The 17,072-nt window shown below is 36.0% G+C and overlaps 1 protein-coding gene and 1 long non-coding RNA gene across 2 annotated transcripts in view; one reads left to right on the forward strand and one right to left on the reverse strand.

The window, feature by feature from the left end:
- col5a2a (collagen, type V, alpha 2a) overlaps window positions 1–17,072 on the reverse strand; it is a 43,170-nt gene that overhangs the window by 24,330 nt on the left and 1,768 nt on the right. The window lies entirely within an intron of this gene.
- The window catches only part of LOC129451665 (uncharacterized), a 197,740-nt gene that overhangs the window by 3,773 nt on the left and 176,895 nt on the right, over window positions 1–17,072 (forward strand). Inside the window, exons 2-3 of the long non-coding RNA XR_008646838.2 lie at window positions 10,347–10,495; window positions 10,839–10,897. This is a non-coding gene — a long non-coding RNA (uncharacterized lncRNA). The remainder of the gene's footprint in view (window positions 1–10,346; window positions 10,496–10,838; window positions 10,898–17,072) is intronic.

A 17,072-nucleotide genomic window follows, 5' to 3' on the forward strand; every position in this document is an offset into this window, starting at 1 on the left:
ACAAAAATAGAGTAACTTGTATTAGAGTTACTTATAAGTTTTGACCAACAGGTGGCACTCTCATTAGATTTTGTATAGTCATGTGCCAATGCCAGTTTTTTTGCCAGTATTCAAATGTGATCTGAAGGATGGTCTGACCCAAATTTGTTTAAAAATTAGTTTGAAATCTGAAGAAGAGAAACATAATAGCATACATGCAATATGACTTCTATATACAATTCTGGTCATATTGCATGTCTGCCATTTTGATAAACTGCAATTTGGGCTGTATACCAAAGAGGGTAGCATCATGACATTAGGCTAAACTACAACACCTATAACTTTTGAAATAGCAATCCGGATAGAGGACACATGAGGTAATGAAATGAATTTGAGGCAATAAGCGCATCTGATGTAATAAAATGAATCTGATTTTACAAAGACTTTCAAAAAGATGTTTGAGTCATTATAAATTTATGGCCAGGGTTAACGTGTGATTCACAAGCGTCCCCTGAAAACCCTCCCACCGAGTAAGTTAATTCATTGCAGATTCTGCTCTTTCTACTTCAATGCTGAAAATCCCCAGGGATGATGATAGCAAAAGCACGACTCGGTGGACTTCTGACGTACATTTTCCAGAAGTCTTCTAGTCTGGCTTGACCTGACCGCACTGAACATGCTCAGCAGAGTCTGTCAGCTCATGTCTGTGGTTCCCCCCTCACGTTTTCCCATACGCTCAGACTTCTGTAGGAAGCTTCTAGGATAACAATGGGCAGTTTATTCTTTACAGTTTACATCACCACAAACATGCAATACAGCGGAGAATTAACCATAATATAAATCGCATGAATTTTCCTATAGTTTATGTGGAAATACTAATAACTTGCTGCGTTCGGGGACTTTGTTGTTGGAACAAGTTTGCAAGGGATAGAGAATGACCTTATGGAAACAATGACTCATTCGAGTTTGTCTTTCCAATGGCGAGCATAGACATGAATCTGTGTGAGAAATGTGAGGTTTTCATCGGCACACCGAACAATGTGAAAGTGTGACTATTTTGAGAGGTTTACTGATAGACGCTGATGTCTGGAATGGTTTTTAGTTCTGTAGCCAGCATCTGTTTTTACAGTAAAGTTGAGTTACATTTACTCTCCAGGGAATCTTTAAAGGGGCTCCTTTCCTGCTTTTAAAATGTTGACAACAACACAAATAAATCTCAAGTCTCTGACCTCTCTTGTAATTAGCTGATGGAGTTCACCAGTTCAAACACAACTCCTCCTTTTTGAAGAAGAATTTGTGTGAAAAATAGGATGCGAGTGATTTGTAAACATTATAATTCAGACCGTCACTCCAGACAGATAAACCTCAAAGTGACTTTAAACCTATGATTAGCTTAAGTCTTGACTGTCGGTTCTGGTGGCTTAAGTGAGATACAAATGAATGAGAGTCTTTAAATGGAGAGTCACAACCAATAAGGAACAACCTCATACAAGAAACATGTGGTCTGGACTTGTCTTTTACCGTTGTGCATTTGATAATATATGCAGTAAGAAGTTTTATTTGCTACATCACCCTGTCTGTCTCTTATTGTTAAGTTCATAATGCAAACTCATAATTTTAATATTAACTATTTTCCTGCAAGTGTTTTTAAAAAAGTTGCCAGCACCGGCATTTTTACATTCTTCTTTATATATATATATATATATATATATATATATATATATATATATATATATATATATATATATATATATATATATATATATATATTAGGGCTGTCAATAGATTAAAAAAATTAATCTAGATTAATCGCATGATTTCATGAGTTAACTCGCGATTAATCGCAAATTAATCGCACATTTTTATCCGTTCTAAATTTACCCTAATTTAACACTTTTCAGGTTTTTAATGCTCTGATCATATATACATATATAGATGCTTTATGCAAATGTATGTTAACAACAGCCTGTTTACATTTTTAACAGAACCATCAAGCCATTGTTTTGTATATGTATTTTCCTTTAAGAAGAATTTTCTTTCTCCATTTTTATTTGATGCTGCATCATTTTTGACATGTGCTGTCACATTTAGTCGAAATTAGCAAATTTTCAAAGAAATTGTTGTTCATATTTTGACATTCTCTATTAAAACATAGAACAATGCATGATTTGGTGGAATATAACAAAATATGACATAACTACACCTGTTTGAAGTTGAAAGAGTCAGCAAAGTTAAATTACCAGAAAAATCACCACATCCATACATTAAATTACCACATCAATACCTTAAAATCACTGATAAAACTATAAGATTTAGCACACACAAAGCAAAAACATCATCAATATATGTTAAACTTTTTTTCTTTTGTTTGATTGACATTGTGACAGACTGCTTAAAATCTAAGTGATCTAATATAATGTTACACATCAGATATTTTTACCCAACAGTTAACCAAACATTTACTTAATACATAACATATTATAGATCCTACCTGCGTGAATTCTTATCAAAGCAGATATTTGTAAAACTTTAAATTTGTGTAGATGTCTATATATCCGGGTCGCGCACTCGCGCGTCTGTGTGCACGCGCTTCAGATATCAGTCAGTCAGCGTGAGGGGATCGCTTTTGAGTCTTGTTAGTGGTGGGCAGAGCGAGGCTTCGTGAAACACTAGCTGTGTCAATTGTGCCGTATGTTTCGAGGCTTCGAAACATCAATCCGAAACCGCCTCCACAGTGACACCTAGCGGTCGTTTGCATGTCTTTACATGAAGCAGCCTTTACAAGATTTTAGATGAGCGCTGACAAATTGTATGACACATGTTGTTTGATTGACACACAAGCGATAGGATGGGAGAGTGGATAGTGCTCTCGACTCTCATGCGTAGATCTTAGGATCGAACCCGGGCAATGCATGCGCAACGTCATCATTATAAAATTCTTTTTGTTGTTGTTTTAACATCTGTTTGACAACTACATGAGCTTTTAGGCTCACAATTGTCGATAAATATAGGCTATTCGGGTCTATTTAATAAAAAAAATGGAATAGAGATATACCAAATAAATAATAAGAGATTCATAAAATATATCAAGCCATAATATGCCACATTGTTTACATATAAAGATCTTTATTCAAATATATAAATTGTTCTGTGTTGATAACTCAACCAGCTTCTTTTACATAAAATTTCTCCAGCCTTTGAAAACATTCTCACACAAGGGACACTTTTGCTGGCATGCATTTTTTTGTAAGTGTTACATACCTATGAGGAAAAATGACTTATTTTCAGTAATTTATAGTATTTGATCTTGCCAAAAACGCATCTATGAGGTATTGTCAGATTTGTTTCCTACCCTGTCAGTTTAAGATTCGACGCAGATTCGACAGGTACGCCACCTTTCGAAATACTTGTGAAATGCACCGCTTAGTGTTTCGAATCACTTCATCACGTGACATGGGTGTTTCGAATCACATTTCGGAGCAGTGTTTCGAAACATTTACGCTTCGGGATCTCGACACAGTGTCGAAACGTCAGTTTCGCGGGAGCCATCCCTAGCTTTAACAATAATCAGGTACCGAACTTTATCTCTCTTAATGACTCTTTTAACATCAAGCAAGTCCTGCAGTCTATTTTCTAAGTCATGCATAAAAGCGAAACCAAAATGAATTGAGACGCATCTTTGCATTAGATTAAGCATTAGGAGGACGGGAACGCTACACCTCAGACGTATAAATATAGATCATTTCAGATGTCCAACGAGCATTTAGAGCATTGGATTTGCTAGACGATTTGGTTAATGTTCTTATTTCTATGAAAACCTTTGAATCATTTAGACAGGATCCCATTTGTCTGCGTCTCTGTTCATTCAACTATGGGCTGGACCAAGGGTCAAACAGAAATTGCGCGTTGCGTTAATCGGCGTTAATAAAATTAGTTGCGTTAAAATGAATTTGCGTTAACGTTAATTTTGACAGCCCTAATATATATATATATATAAAATATCAAATAAAAAATAAACCCCCTGCTTTTAAACAAAAACAAAAAAACAGTTATGTCCTATCTTCATTTATTTTCTTTTACCACCTCTCAAATATGGGTAGGTTTCTTCAACAAAGTTTAAACAATAAGTAATTGCATTTTTGTTGGAATTAATTGGAATTTTGTTAGAGATCAGCAATAGTAACACTTTCAATGAACTTGTATTTGTTAACATTGGTAATGTATTAGTTAACACAAACTAACAATAAACAATACCTCTACAGCAGTGGTTCCCAAACTTTTTCAGCGTGCGGCCCCCCTTGTGTACGGTGATTTCCTTCGTGGCCCCCCAAAGAAAATTTGTGAGAAAAAACTGTTCTAAAACTCAACATTTAATAAAAAAAAAAAAATTATACAAAAAAAGTAGTGTTTTTGGTTAGTAGCCTTATTTTTTTAGGTTTAATTACACAGAGTTCATGATAAATTAATGTATTTTATAAAATGTCAAAAAGGGGATAGTTCGGCCAAAAATGATATTAAACTCATGATTTACTCACCTCCAAACCGTCCGAGATGCATGTGTCCATCATTTTTCATACAAACACATTTTTTGTTATTTTAGAAAATGTCTTATATCTTCCAGCTGCAAACAGTAAAGTTACAGGGTCCAGCTCCCTCAAGTCCAAAAAATCTGCATATATCCTTACCCCAAAAAGTCCAAACGGTTGCAGGATGATAAACAAAGGTCTGCACCGTTTTATAGTAGAAATATCCATATTTAAATCTTTATAAATGAAAATAACTAGCTGCTGGAACGCCGCCATCTTTGACACCTCTATATTTAGGAGAGAGTATCAGCGTAGTGTACGCACTTTCTTTGTGACGTATGACAAATTCGGAGGGCGGGGGCACAGAGCAGCAGCAGAGATACCTCCGTAAACTGCGTACGCTCTCATCTTGAATGCTGACGCGACTAAGATGGCGGCATTACCGGAAGCTAGTTATTTTCGTTTATATAGTTTTAAATGTGGATATTTCTACAACCAAACGGCGCGGATTTCCCTCAGAAGGCCTTTGTTTATCATCGTGGAGCCATTTAGATTTATTTTGTGAAGGGTGGATGCACATTATTTGGACTTGAAGGACGTTGATCCCGTAACTTTACATTTGATTTACTGAAAAATCTAAAACATTTCCCAAAATAACTGAAAATGTGTTTGTCTGAAAAGTGATGGACATATGCATCTCGGACGGCTTTGGGGTGAGCAAATCATGGGTTTAATATCATTTTTGGCCGAACTATCCCTTTTACAAAGATTAATATATGATGATAAAGTATATTGCTCATTTTCATTTACTTTTGTTAGCTTATGCATTTACCAATGTTACAACCTTATTTTAAAGTGTTACCAAAACCAATTTAGTCTAACCTGATTAAATCCTATTCATGTGGTATTCAATTTGCCTAATTATCAAATTCAATGCCAAATGCTACACAACCATCTCAGACTAAGAGGTTTTCTTAGTCATGCAAAGTGATCCGTGAGGTTATGCATTTGCACAGTAAAACATTTTCCAGCAGGGCCATCGAATTTACAGGGCCTGCACAAAATTACAGGGTTGCACCCCAAGCCCCTTTACAGTCATCAGTGTAAATACATCAAGTAACAACGTTCCAATCCCCCCACCACCACCAATTGCCCTGATCACAGTCCCAGTCCTGTGAACTGCATAGTGGTTTCACGTTGTGGCATTTTTTTGCCACAAAACTACTTGGCATCTGTGCAATTTTTTACATCACTTTCACCACATGTCTAAGATATCGGGTAATTCATGGTGTGATAAAATGCTGGTCAGAGACAGAGTCTGCCTTTGCGGTATGTAGGGGCCAGAGAGAAATCCTGTGCAAGCTCCAGAATCAGTACAACTATAGGTGGAAAAGTAGCATATAATTATGAATGACTTATTAATGAAACGCAAGAATTATCTTTGCTGAAGCCACAAGAACCCAGTGCACTCAGGGAAATTGCACTATGCATTTACATTTATTCATTTAACAGATGCCTTTATCCAAAGGCAAAGCCGCTTTCCAAAGACAACATTTAACATTTTGTCTATACTATAGCATTTTCTCGTACTACTAAAACAAAGGTGAAACACAACCCAGCAAGCAATTATGCATTTAAAAGACATCTAATAGCCGCCCCAAACACAGCCCGGACATCTAGGCTAAAACAAGGCTAAATAAAAGAAAAATAACTAAATAATGGAAACCAAACACCTTGTAATCACAGCTGACTTTGCTTACATGATGGATTTTAGCATAAACGACTTAAAACCAAATGTAAGTTTATTTTGGCTAGAAGTGGGTTACTCATAGCGGGGTCTATACAGTGAAATGACAGCAATTGCTTGCTGCGAAGCATTAACTCTTTCCCCGCCATTGCCGAGTAATCTCATCGATTAAGAAAAAAGCATTTGCATAAAAAAAGTGTTCCTGGTGAATTTTTACGTTAATCTGCAATACCGCGATTATCCATTTACCCAATCTACTGTATGAAAAAACTGAAGCCAAAACATTATTTACTAATTTTAAACTCTGTGTATGTTTTGATAATCGTTCTGAATCTGATCTCTAGCAAAATTCCTTCACAAAAATGCAATTATTTCAGCTTTGTTAATATTTGTATTTTTAAAGAAAGAACCCCATATTTAAGAGTTTATAAGCAGAGAAAAAATATAGAAAAGATGAAAGTTTTTTTCCAGTTTGTTTGTTTGTTTATTGTTTGTTTAAATGCAGAGGGTCCGTTCTTTCATTTTATATATTTGTATCCTTATATATTTTTAGAAGAAAATTTTCCTGGAAGGCATTTTATGAAACTTTTTTGAAAATCTCAAAAAATCCTGGTGGACAACTTTAAAAAAAATGGCTGGCGGGAAATGAGTTAAGCATCCACATAAGAAGATAACTAAATTCACACATTCTAAATACAGACAGACATAGAAACATAGATTACGAGTGAGGCATTATAAATTTAAAATCAATAATTTAATGACTGAAATATTTTATTTTAACTTTATGCTTAAGTCCTTTCAAGGGCCTAGGATGAACTAGCTGTATTAATATTTACACAATTTGATCTCTTGCCCTTTCATACAATATCCGTATATGTGCTCACATTTTGAAGAGCATATGTTTGAGTAGAAGTGAAGAGTAAGAAATTTCTATTATGCAGGCCTTTAACATTTGTTACCGAAAATCTCATAACCTAACATATTCATTGCTTATTTGCCTGACTTGCTTTTATTCCTATTTAGAAAAGCAGAAAAGATTTAGAAGCTACAAATAAAATAAATGAATACATGCAACTTTGTAAAAGGATACTTTGTTTGTCCTAAATCATTTTTCCAGTCAAATTTTCTTAACATTTTTTTTTATCTCATGCTTCCTGTGGAGAAACGTTCCAACTCACTCTTTCCAGTGATTGGAAACATCCCTCCCCCATGATTCTCTTTGCTTTTCTCGTCTTTGCTTTGTTAGGGTGTTGTATGAGCTCACAGAGCTTTCACAGCTGGTCTGTCATGATGAAGAACCTCAAGGCATCGGCGGTGATGTTTCACATAAACATTTACTCCATATGACTCCACACTGTGGCAGTCCATTTTCCTTTTTTCTGTCTACCTTGCAATAATTTAAGGACGTTAAGGCATCAGCTTTTAACATAAGTTATTGAAAAGATTAAAGCCTTCTCAGTATTTGTTGTGAAGTTCCTTTATGAGCATGAAAACACTCAAATGTACAACAAGAGAACCATTTGCTTCACATTAGTGATGGAATAAATCCTCAAAGGGTCTGGTTTAGATATTTCAAATGAATATACTACTCCATCAGAAATCCACAAGATGCTCTCACTATATATATTTTGGTCTTTTTCTATATTGTTTTTTTTCTTTTTTAAAGTATATAAGTGTGTTTAAGAAAACAACATGATTTATTTGGTCCTACTTTGAATTCAACTGGACTTGCTGAATCTTTCCAAACTCAAATGAACAAATAGGAGAACAATAGAGTACCTTTCATGAAATAGATGAGGATGCTCAGAGTCCTATAAAGCAAACTAAACAGATCTCCCTTTGATTTGGCTCGGCTCTCTGTGTATACAGCTCTCCTCCTCAGAGTTTATGATATTTCTCTGCAGTCTTCTGCAGTTAATCTACACTACAGCATTTGAGATGTGAAAATGATGGTCGGGATATAAAAGATTAGCCTTTAGGTTAATTTCAACACTTCTGTTTAACTGACTTATGATTACCCCAAAATACATCACATGAGTCATACATAGTCAAATAAATATTATAAACTGTCTGTATCTCGACAGAGAATGTTTGTTGGGAAATGTATCCCTAGTGTCTTTCCCAAAGTAAAAGCCATTATCATAGGGCTCACTTTTAATCTTCTTAAATCAGATAAATTAAGAGTTCAGATCTACAAGGGCTATCATTTATAACACCCATTCAGTGATGTTTAAAGCTGCAAACTCCTGTTTCAGTGAACAGCTCTCTTTTTAATATTATTTATTTTGATCTGTAAACCAGTTTAAATGGTTTGTAAAAAAAGATCTAAAAAAAAAAAAATTTTAATGGCACAATATGTAGGATTTTCACCAATAGAGGTCACTATTTCCCAATAACAAAGGTAAAGCTTAAAGTGCACCTATTTCCTCGGACGGAAATCGCGGAATTGGCTAATTAACACGGAATCTAGTATTAACGCGGAATTTTGCGGAATTTTACATATTTTGAATAAAATTATGTTTTTGTGTGGGAGACGAACGTATGTCTGGGGGAAATGCAGACCGGGGGAAGTAAATCTGGGCGGCACGCCCCCTCCCGTCGTTTCAGACTCCCTCCAAAACATTGAAACCATGCGAATCGGCTCTTCACGACTCCGCTTTCATCCGTGAAAAAATTAAGAAATTTGACGCTAAACACTTAGTTCCGAGCAGTTCCCACATGACTTATGTGACCGGAGAACTGTTATTTTGTAAGTTTTGTCAACACTCTGTTCACTGTGAGCGCAAAGATACATGCACTCTCTCATCCACATCTGTCTCACTGTACCTCTATCACGTGCACGCGCTCACGCATCTGTCCGAAGTGCGAACACAAATCCTCATGTAGTTGTTTAGTTTTATGCATTTCAAGCGAGCTGAGGCAAACTAACTATCCCTCGCATTTAAAATCTAATCATCTGCATCATGGCGCCGCTCTCTGTCTCTCTTTCGCTCGCACGTGCAAAGAGCTGCGTGCTCATGCTGTCCTAAGTCAGATCACTATTCTGTGTATGTTTGTAAAGTTATATGCATTTCAAGCGATTGTGTATAAAATATGGATCGCGTTCCGCTGGATTGATGTGTTTAAGGCACTTCTGAAGGCACCACTGCTTTGACACCTTGTTGTAGCCTCCTGCAACAACACTAAACAATGCATTGAATTGAGTTGTGTGTGTGCGCGCGCGCATGTGTATGTGCGTGTGTAAATGCATCTTTTATAGTCATTAAGTAATCCTGTTATCCAGTTTTTCCCCAAATCATTTACATATTAATCATTAACATTAAAGGCACACTCTTTTTATGACTAAAATAAAAGTAAAGGGTAAAAAATATAATTGCCAAAAATTAAAACGGATAAAACGGAATTTGCAAAAATTAAAACGGAGAAAACGGAATTTGGGAAAAAATAAAACGGAATTTGGCAAAAAATAAAACGGACTTTATAGGGCCCTAGAATTATGATAATGTCGGTCTTGTCTACATCACCAATCACAGGAAGTAAACTGTTGCCTACGATACATGTTTTTGATGTAGTCCAAGAAAAGAGATTTACACTGGAGACGATAACTCGCGTCATCATTTACACTGGCGAATTTACCTTTTGCATATCATTAACATTGACTAATACACACCTACACACCAAAGGAAATGTAAAGTTGTGAATTGGACCATAGGTGCCCTTTAATGAGGTAATGAATGAGAGTGGAATGATGGAAGATCATTTCACCATTCAGAAACGCATAAAATTAGCTAATCATGTTAATGGATGAGATAATGAATGAATGTTTTTTTCACCTATATGATTGATCACATTATTTTAATAAATTAGATGCTGTATAACCCCCACTGCCACATGTTTTGCATACATCATCAAAAAATGGATCATGAAGCTAAAACAACTTGGTTTTGCAAGTAAATTCAACCTAGTATTTTAAGTTTTAACCTGTGATAAGTTAACATAACTTACAAAAACAAGTTAAAATGTTTTAACTTATATATTTATGTTACTTTACTTAACAAATTATGTTGATTTGACAAAAATTTGCTTTTTTACAGTGTACACAGTTTCTACAACCAAAAACTGAGGATAGCGCGGATATTAAGTCACTAAAAGGGTGACAATTACAAAGGAGACATTGGATGAGCCATTATTTAAAGTAGGAATTTCTCTGGATTTTCAAGTCCTTGGGAACATTTGGAATAGTGTAAGTACATAACTACATTAAATATATCACACTGTGCATATTTTTTACAACAATCTTACATACAGTATCGTCGCTCTAATCACAAATTGAACTGAATTATGTATTTTGACATTTTTATATAATAAAGGATGTCTTGTTTTGGACTAAAACAAGCTTTCATAAATGTGATTTTCTGATCATGTACAGTTACTTAAAAACTATACTTTGTAAAAAATGTGTTTCCATCGCTGGTTAAAACAAATGCCTCAGTAGCATAAGAAGAGCTATATTTGTTTTAACCATTATGAGACAGCAGGGAATGATATTATTGGTAAGAGCTAGACATCAGCTTTTTTTCCTGTAGGAAATGGCACTGTCAGAGATTTTCTCCTGTGACTATACAAAAGCCAACTGACTTACAAGGTAAAACCTTTTTTTCTGTTCTTACATTGTAAGCTCCTGAAATATGTCTGTGCAGAGATCTTTGCCAGGATTGCAATTTATGAGTGTTTGAAATGTTTTGCTATGAATCAAAACGGGTTACTAAAATGAAACAGACTTGACTCCATTTGCAGTAAAGTAGAAAAGCAGTGTGTGAAATGAACTGTGACAAAAACAGCGAGGAAGCTTTTTTCATGCCGCATGTTGTGAAAAGTAGTTTCTAGAACTATGAACTAAAAGTTACAAGAAAACCCACATTATTATGATAACAAAAGAAATATATATTTATTAGTGTTACTTTTTTACACACAATACAACTATTAAAGCAAAAATATCTATCAATCCAACTTTTATAAAGTAAAACCATTAAAAGCCGTCCTTCCACTAAAAAAAAAGAGTCCCTGACCAACTGTGAACAGTAACAAATATCTCATATGTTTATATTGCTAAGGGTGCTGGGCAGTGATACACATAATCATTGGGTGCAGCTGTCATAGCTCTGGTTTTATCCTAAAAAAAACGCAGCTATTGACCAATCAGAATCAAGGACTAGAACAAGCAGTTTTATAAAGCCAGTGATTATAAATACAGTATAATATACAAATGGCATTGTGATTTTAAGCTTCAACAAAGACCCACAAGTTAACGCATTAGTCTAACAATTTGCAGTGTTCAAGATAACATATTTAATAAATCTCTTAAAGTTGTTTACTTCAAATGTGACTGCCATGTGGCATTATTGGATCACACGCTTTATCCGAGTCAAATTTTACTGTACCTATGACTTAATAAACAGTAATGACGTTTCCACATAAACTGGGCTTAAACAGATGTCCAAGTTATGATCCGCAAGAAAGCACAGTGTGTTCTCATGTTGCAAAGGTTTTATTCCAGAGAACTCTGGAATCGGTTACATATGTAACATGAGCGATCTTTTTGCTATAAGTGTACAAGCAAATGCTTTAAAGATTTATTGACTGAAAAACAACTTCAATTCTGACACACCACAAATATTTTGATATTCTTGCCATCTAAATTCAGTTCAATCCTTTGTCCAGCCTGTTTCATTTCCAACACACTGTATTTATAATAATGTGACTGCAATCTATTAGACATTGGCTAAAGTAACAAGTTACAGTATGTGGAATTTATATAACTGAATAGTTTTCTTCGTGTTGCACTGATCTATTGACCCGAGTCCAGACCTTTAGTTTTACATCTGTTCTTAGGAACAATACATATCTTTTAAAACACACCCTACGTAACTAAATATTTCCTCATACCCTAGTTTTTCACTTTCGATCCAAAAGAACTTTTCAAGCTGTGCAGCCAAAATTATAGTATGATAGTCTCTATGATATTCTGGTCCTTAAAGGGACACTCCACTTTTTTGAAAATATATTTTCTAGCTCCCCTAGAGTTAAACATTGGATCTTTGCCATTTTGGAGTCCATTCGGCTGATCTCCGGGTCTGGCGCTAGCACTTTTAGCATAGCTTAGCACAATCCATTGAATCTGATTAGACCATTAGCATCGCGCTAAAAAATAACAAAAAAAGGGGTTTCGATATTTTTTCTATTTAAAACTTGACTCTTCTGTAGTTACACCGTGTACTAAGACCGATGGAAAATTAAAAGTTGCGAGGGAGATATGGCTTATGGTTACTTTCAATAGCAGGGGACTATTTTCAGGTGCTGTGTAATATCCTGTAGCTATGTTACAACAGCATAGTCCTTGATTATTACGCCAGAATGCGAGTATGGTTCCTAGCCATATCTGCCTAGAAAATCACATCTTTTAATTGTCTGTCCTAGCACACGATGTAACCACAGAAAAGTCCAGTCCCAAATAGGAAAAATATCGAAACTCTTTGGCTATTTTTGAGCACAATGCCAACGGTCCAATTATACTCAATGGACTATGCCATATGATAAAATTGGTAACACCAGACCAGCTGAATGGATTCCAAAATGGTAAAAATTAAATGTTTAACTCTATGGGAGCTGGAAATGAGTATATTTAAAAAAATGTGGAGTGTCCCTTTAAATAGGAACACTAAAAAAATATTCATTCAATTTACTCAATTTTTTAATTAAGTGAGTAAGTGGTTACAATCAATTTATTTAATCTACATTTAAGTATAATAAAATAAAAACTTTTGTTTAAATGTAGCTTAAATGAATTGATTGCAACCACTTACCTTAAAAAAATTGAGTAAATTAAATGAATCATTTTTTTTCAGTGAATATGCTCCTTATTCAATTCTATTGTTTTTTTCTAAAAGAAAATTGTCTCCTAGCTGTCCTAGGTGGGACACACTTTCAAAAAGTACATCTTTGCACTTAAAAAGCTTATGTTAGTACCTCAGAGGTACATATTTGTACCAGATGTATATCTTATGGTACATATTAGGATCCTTCATCATTTGAGTACTTCCCAAATGACAGCTTTTTGACCATCTTTGACCTTTTAAATCGGTTCAAGGCAGAATTAGAAAATCAAATCCCTTCACAATAATCTATATAACATAGCACATATTTGTAGCACATGGGGTGAGTTACTAAAAGTTGGGGTTTATATCTGAATCATTTGACCTTTAACCAAAAGCATAATTTAGCATAATCAAACTCTGAAATGTAATACGAGAATGCCAGAAACAGAACATTGGATTTTCCAAGAATCTGTCTGCTATAGGAAAACCTAGGGAAGGGAAATACCAGACAGGTGGACTAATAAAAATGTGGTCACGAAAGATGTGTTATGGCAACAACAACAAACAAAAAAAAACATAGTGAGGGCTCAGTCACACAAAAAGCGTTTATGGCAGTTGCAGGCGCCTTTTTTGAATGATATTCTATGGGCAGGGCGCGTTTGCGCGCTGTTTATGCGCGCCTTGCGGTTTTCTGCCGCCTGCCGCGCACGCGTTTTTGAAGGAGCGCTGAGAGCGGAGAAGCGGTTTCCATTGTCCAATCGAATGAGGGGAGAGGCGGGCCTTACGTTGTGGGGAGGGAAGTTTACAGTTGCTTTGAAGAACCGGACACCACTCGCTCACTCTCTCCTGTGTGTTTGTGCACCTCTCACCCTCAAACAAGGTCAGAGCAAGCGTCCTCTTTTTAAAGTTTCTGCTAATATGACAGTTAACAGCAAAAGAGCGCTCACGCTTCAATATTTGATTGACAAGACAGCTGACTCGGTGGTTGCTTAGCAATATGAAAAGCCGCGCCGCACTGCTCTTTTTTAAAAAAGGCAGTGCGTCGCGCCTTGCGTTTGCAAGCGTTTAAAGCGCTTTTGGTGTGACTGGCCCCTGACACTGTACAGTGTTTTTAATATAACAATGCAGAATGCTATTAACACTTAAAGGGATAGTTCACTTTAAAATGAAATTTCTGTCATCATTTACTTATGAATTTCTTTTTTCTGATGAACACAAAAGTTATATTTTGAGAAATGATGGTAAACACACAGCAGATAGTGACCATTGACTTTCATAGTAGGAAAACAATATTTTGGAAAGTCTACTCATTTTCAATATTAAACTATGTTATTACCTTAACTAAGAATTGTTGTACTTCGACTCGCCTGAAAAGTCCGCTCCCCTTCTCCCTCTCATAATGGGAGAGGGAGGGTGTTACTGCGCCGAGGCGAAGTACTCCCAAAAGTGCTATTACGCCATAAAATATAGTTCCTCTTTTAAATCCGCTTAGAAAAGCGCTACGTTTTATTTTGTACCACCAAACTTGCTCGTATAACTACTTGTCTTAAATAGGAAAAACGTTGATGTGTTTGGTCACTTCTAACTTTATCTCTGATTGGTACCATTGAATGAATGGGGCTAAGCTAAATGCTATCGAAGTGTTGCAGCGCGCTCCAGCTCTTACGTGCACGCACACAGATGATAGAGGGATGTATCAACTCTTCTTAGTTAAGGTAATAACATAGTTTAATATTGAAAATGAGTAGACTATTCCTTTAAGCCAAAAAAGACCTTCTGACGTATTTATCAGGAAGTACATTTGAGACCATTCTTAACACAGATAAGACTAAATTGCTTTATAAGCCAAATCCAGACCAATGTGATCAGCTGTGTAAACCTCGGAAGCTTATGAGTACTTTCAAGAGGAGTTTTCATTATTTTATTCACTGCCAACCTCTGCATTCTCTACACAGTCCTGTTTGGCATACGTTTCATTCTCATTGCTTCCTGACGCTGTAAGACTGCCAAAAAGCATTTGAAAGTTTTCACAATGCATGAGAAAGGCTGATAACTTGTTTTTATAAAGAGGTTCCCAAATCACATTGAATAGACAAAAAATGTAGCTATATTGTTGAGAAATAACACAACCCTGTCTGTGAAATCCAGGCTTAACTCTCATAATCCTAGATTAAGAGCATCAAAGTTTGATTTCACCTTCTGATTTCCAGTGGTGGCTCGTGACTGCTCATCCGAGGGGCGCTAATTCAAAATAAGTGTTCGGAGTGTCATGTGTGTTGCTTGCGTTTTCATATGTGTTTGTTGCAACATGTGAACCATGTGCATCACGTATTTTGTCAAAATAAATGCCCGCTGCACATGCGTCAAAACCGTTTACTATAAAAGAGACGCTCACATTCACAAAATACACGCAAGACACTCCCTTAACAGTAAACTCTGATTATGCATGAGATTATGTGAGTATCTGGCAAACGCGAGCATCTCTTTTATCATAAACGTTTGCAGCAGGCACTTATTTTGACAAGACACGTGATGCACGCAGGATCTTTCGATGTGCAAAACACATATTTTGAAAAAAGGAACCACACACGTGACGAACTTCGCATCGAGTGCCCTCGAAAAAAGAAGTCACCGGCCGCCACTGCTGAATTCGGTCTTAGACATCACCTTACTCTGTCAATATTAAAGATATTGGGGTGGTTTCCAGGACAGGGATTATCTTAAACCAGGACTAGGCCTTAATTTAATTATTAAATATAACTAGTTTTAACAAACATGCTTTATTATAAACATTACTTGTGTGCATTTTGAGGCAAAACAAAGGGTACTGATGTATTTTAAGATATGTCAGTGCAAGTTGTTTTCGGTTTGGACAGCTCTTACATTTATTTTAGTCTAGTCTAATCCCTGTTCAGGAAACCGCCATTAAGTTTATATTTTAGCAGAATGTTTGTTACATTATGTAAAATGATTTGATCTAGAAAACAGTGAATCATAAAGAATGACTTTAGATGGGTTTTACATTTAAAGATGTTTTTATCTCTGTTTTCCGTGTTTCCTTCAGAGCTCTCTGTACTAAAACACTGTGTGCCTTACATCAGCTAACCCAACTTTTAGCCAACATTTGTTTTAATATTTTACAAATACTGCCAAATCAACTAGTTTAACATCTGGAAGTCATCCCCCAGGCTTGCAATTGCTGACTGCCATAATTTATTTTGTACGTAGTTCCCATGGAGCAGTTAAAAAATCCATCCTCTAAATTGTTTATTCCATAGAGACGTCCATGAGCCATCTCTGCCGGAGCTGTTGGATGATATGGTGTTGTACAGTAAACGTTGTCTAGTTTAGAGTAAAGGTTGTGGACAGTCATGGGGACAATAGTTTCTCTCTCTCTTTCTCTCTCTCTCTCTCTCTCTCTCTCGCTCGCTCGCTCGCTCGCTCGCTCGCTTTCTTTCTCCCCTCCCCTCGTGTTAGGACCAAAGAGGCATGTAGTCAAGTCATAGCTCAAAAATGCAGCACATGTTTTCCATCAGCACATAGGCTGTGTGGATCTGGTCGAATGCACGTTGGGATATTTAGCTAGTAAAGGAAAAACATCATATTTGTTGTAATAAAATTTATGTGGCAAACATGACTAAACCAGTTGAAAGACCAGAAAGTATAAAAAAAGTATTGAGGTATTTGGGATCGATTATAACACGTGATAATAATTAGATGACGTAACTGTCTGAACATATGGACAGGTCACGTGGCCAAATGAAGAAAAGTTCAACTTTACTTGGATTTCATTTGGTACATTCTGGCCTTTGTCTGCGAATACAGGCCGGGGTGTGCCAGAAACGACATTTTGAAGTCTTTTTGTTTTAGAGCAAGACAGCGCAACGGTACAAAGCAATAACGTAACTGCTTTGTCTAAAACCACAATTGACTTTTTCATCACTT

Source organism: Misgurnus anguillicaudatus, chromosome 17 (genome assembly GCF_027580225.2).
Source record: "Misgurnus anguillicaudatus chromosome 17, ASM2758022v2, whole genome shotgun sequence".
NCBI classification, from domain to species: domain Eukaryota; kingdom Metazoa; phylum Chordata; class Actinopteri; order Cypriniformes; family Cobitidae; genus Misgurnus; species Misgurnus anguillicaudatus.